The sequence below is a fragment of the Mustela nigripes genome, chromosome 9, assembly GCF_022355385.1.
Source record: "Mustela nigripes isolate SB6536 chromosome 9, MUSNIG.SB6536, whole genome shotgun sequence".
In the NCBI taxonomy this organism is placed as follows: Eukaryota; Metazoa; Chordata; class Mammalia; order Carnivora; family Mustelidae; genus Mustela; species Mustela nigripes.
This window is the reverse complement of record NC_081565.1, coordinates 19179964-19184035: the sequence shown is the minus strand read 5'-3', so window position 1 is coordinate 19184035 and position 4072 is coordinate 19179964. Positions and strand designations below refer to the sequence as shown.

Genomic DNA, 4072 nt, shown 5'->3' with positions numbered 1-4072 from the left:
AGTCATTCCTTTTTTTTTTTTAAGTGGAGTAACATACACAGAAGACACCATTCATCACGTAATATATTCACCCTGTACAACCTGTGCAACCGTCTAGCTCCAGAACATTCTCATCACCCCCAATGGAAGTACCTGTGAAGCAGTCACTCTTCGTTCCCCTCTGCCCACGCCCCTCGAAAACCACTACCCTGCCTTCTGACTTTGCCTACTGTGGCTATCTCACATAAAAAGAATCCTATTTCAGATTGACGGAATCCTGTTTTGCAGCTGGAAAGTTCAGCCAACTCAGTGTCTTCTCCCCACCACCACCCCGAAATCTCCCAACAGATTTTTTTATGACTCACTTCATCCCTTTTTATGACTCGCTAATATTCCACCATATGGTGGTACCACTTTTGATTAACCATTCACGCACTGATGGACTTTTGGGTTGTTTCCATCTGGAGACGCCTGTGAACAGTGCCTGAACAGTGCCTCAACATGAGCGTTTCTTACCTATGAGATTCTTTTTTTTTTTTTTTTTAAGATTTTATTTATTTAACAGAGAGAGACAGCGAGAGAGGGAGCACAAAGCAGGAGAAGTGCGAGAGGGAGAAGCAGGCTCCCCGCGGAGCAGAGAGCCCAATGTGGGGCTCGATCCCAGGACCTTGGGATCACGCCTGAGCTGAATGCAGCCACCCAGGCGCCCTGAGATTCTTGCGAGAGACCACGACAACACCTGCCTTGGAGGGAGTGAGAGATAGTTAGCCAGATTTAGCAAGCAGGCCCCTATACAGGGCCATGCAGATAAATTTGAATTTCAGATACACAATGGCTATTTTTTTTTTTTAACACAGGTATGCCCCCATGCGATATCTGGGACATACTAGGACATATTTATACCTGCCGGATCTGGAACGTGTATCTCCCGGCCTTTGGTTTGGAGTTCTTCCTTTCTGAGCTTGGTCCTCCCACCCCGGGACCTTGAATAAACCAGAGGTTTGCTGCCCTTCTCCCAGAGGAGAAAGAACAAATCATAGGCCCTTGTGTTCAGAGCCAGAATTGTATTTAATTTGAAAGCTGTGCTGTAAGTTTCCAGGTTTTCCAGTCATCATTGCCCGTGCAGTTGGGCCTCTCCCTGCCCCGGCACCCTGGCCCCTGGCCCAGGTGTTGCTCCTCTGCTGTGGCTCCAACAGTCCTGTCCACAGACCCCAGAACCCGTGGTCCCAAAGGGCTTGGAGATTCCCATATCCCAGATACAACTGTCATTTTACATGGGGTGTAGCTAAACCTCGGGGAAGCACCCAACCTCACCTGCCGACACCAGGGCAAAGCCTTGATTCAAACCCAAGACTGCTGACAGGTGGGGCTCAGCGTGGCCCCTGGGATTAGCAGAGTCAGAAGCACCTGGGAATTGGGTACAAATGCACGTTTTTGGCCCCAGTCCAAACCTGAATCACAGACTCCCAGGTCGGGGCCCGGTGGTCGAAGTAGTATTAAGCCTTCCTGGAGATTGAAATGCATATGCTCAAGTCCCAAGAATGGGGACCCTCCGCTCTTTCCTACAGCTGGAAAACAAGGTTTCCAAAACTGGCAGGAGAGGGGGTGGGAAGCCTTGGAAATGAGATAAGAACGTTCTTTTCATTTCTTTGAAAATGAATCCGAAATGAAACTTGAGACAGCATGGCCTGCTTCGACAGACTCATTTCCTGAGGCCTACCCTATCCTGTCACCCCCCAGGGAGTCTGCCCCACTGCTGGATCACACCTCCGGATGGGACAGTCCAGTCACTCGGACATCTGCTGTCCCTGCTGGAAGCTCCGTGAGGGCAGGGGAGGCGTCTTGTCCTCCACGGTAGTCACGGAGTACAGCATGTTGGAGGCGCCCAACTTGTTCAACAAGCCTCGCTGGGTCATTTCTGTGACACGCACATCTCAGCAGCCCCTTCTGTCTGCCGAGCCTTCTGTGAGCACCGGAGTCCCAGGGACGGGTCTGACAGGGTATCTGAGGGGCTCTGCGTCTGGTGGAGGCAGCCAGAGGAGTGGGACCTTGCATGGTTAAGGGTTAGGAAAGTGGGACCAAGAGGCCACACTGGGGGAACTGGGGGCACAGGGAACAAAAGGAGAGTGTGGCTGTTGTAGTCTCAACAAAGGAGGAATAGTTGGGGGGGACACTCTGTATTAGCCAGGGTCTCCAGAGAAACGGAACCAATGGGATGTGTGTGTGTGTGTGTGTGTGTGTAAAGAGATTTATTATAAGGAATTGGCTCATGTGATTGTGATTGCTGGCAAGGCCCAAGATTTGCAGAGTGAGCTGGCCCATTCAAGACCCAGGAGAACAGATGGGATCATTCCTGTGTAGAGCCTGGCAGCCTGGAGAGCCGGGAAAAACCAAGAAGAACCCATGTTTCAGTTCATGCCAAAGGCAGAAAAAGACTGAGGCCCGTCCCTACCAGTCAGGCAGAAGGAATTCTCTCTTAGACTTTTAACTCTCTTCAGGCCTTCGACAGATTAGATGAGGCCCATCCACACGTGTTTGGTGTGAAGCCATCTGTTTTACTCAGGTTATCTATTCAAATGTTAGTCTCCTCTAAAAACATCCTCACAGCTACGTCCAGCATGTTTGACTAAATTTCCGGGTACCCCATGGCCCAGTTAACTCGACACATTAAATTAACCATCCCAAGCTGAGGCTCTCGGTGACAGAGGATGCATGACGGTTTGCCAGGTGAGGGCGGACACCGGGAGGAGAGAGAGCAGCACCTGCCAAGGCTGAGAAGTACAGGCAGCACTGCCTATTTGGGTTAACAGCATACTTACTGTTCAAAATGGTGCTACAGGGTAGGAGGTGGAGAGCCCCAGGGTCCTGGGCTGGCTATAGAACAAGCTGTTGGTAATACAGGAGAGCAGGGTTGGGCTTGGCTGGCCGAGCTGGGTTTGAGCTGGAGCTGTCCAGGAGGCAACTGGCTGGGCTGGAGGACAGGAAAGAGGTCTGTGCCACGGTCAGAACGGCAAGGGGTTCAGCAGCCTCTGCGGGGCTCTGAGGTCCCGGAGCAGGGGAGAGAGTCAAAAGGAAGGGCCAGAGGCGAAGGGGAGGATGGTTATGTGAAGGCTCTGACCCTCACAACTCCCAGTCGGCATTCCAGGAGGACTTTAGGGAGGTGGCCAGTGAGGCCCCGACCCTGGGCCAGCTCCTTCCCAGCAGGGACAGGTAGAACGTTGTTAGGAACCAAAATGCCGCTCTTTGGGGGCGGGAAGCTGCCACGGTTCCCAGTCTCCCGTTGCACAACCAAGTGTGAGGAAACAGCCAGAGTAGACTTCCCAGTGGGGCCATCCTGTGTTTGCTCTGTCCACAATGAATCAAGCCACCGCCGTGGACAGTCACTTTCCACCAATGACCAGCTGCCCCGTGCTGGGAAAAGGTCAGAGGAGCAGGCAAGAAGGGGAGAGGCTGGCAGGTGGATTCCAGTCCTTGCTTCCTGACCGGGACGTGGTCTTGGGTGAGTCATTCCTTCTCTCTGGGCCTCAGTTTCTCCCTCTGCACAATGGGGGTGCTAAGCCCTTCCCTGCTTGCTACCACAGTTCGAGCTATTGTTCTGAATCGTCTGAAAGGGAATGGTATTCAACCGCTCTGTAAAGAAGCAGTTTCCTGTATTCAACCCAACATGTAGCACCTTTCCAAATAATCGCAGCTACGGGGTCTTGCACCCCTACTGTGAGCAGGAGCACTGTTGGGGTGTGATACACTTTCATCTCATACACAATCCTCTTGAGACACATGTTACTACGCAGCTCTTCGGATGAGGGAATTCAAGTCCAAAGAGGTTATGTAAGTTGGCCAAGATCACAAAACAGGATTTGAACATGACCAAATCTTTTTGAGTGTTTCCTCAGCCCAGACACAAGGATTAGGATCTTTGGCTCTGCCAATGTATTTTTGTGGCTGTCCATGCCGAAGACTGCAAATGAGTCATCAGACACAGAGCTCAGTCCTGGCCTTGGTGGGGAAACACGTATCCAGTGGCTTTCTCGGAAGACAGATCCTTCTGGATGGGTACAGCCCCCTGATGATCTAAACCTCACCTTTCACCTGA

General features: G+C 51.8%; 1 long non-coding RNA gene across 1 annotated transcript; it reads right to left on the bottom strand.

Annotated features, from left to right (window-relative positions):
- Nucleotides 1–568: 568 nt before the first annotated feature.
- On the bottom strand, nt 569–3620 carry LOC132025037 (uncharacterized). The gene is made up of 3 exons (XR_009406393.1): nt 2799–3620; nt 883–1386; nt 569–722 (listed from the first exon to the last, which is right to left on the bottom strand). It is a non-coding gene; the product is annotated as an uncharacterized LOC132025037 (long non-coding RNA).
- Between the last annotated feature and the right edge of the window lie 452 nt (nt 3621–4072).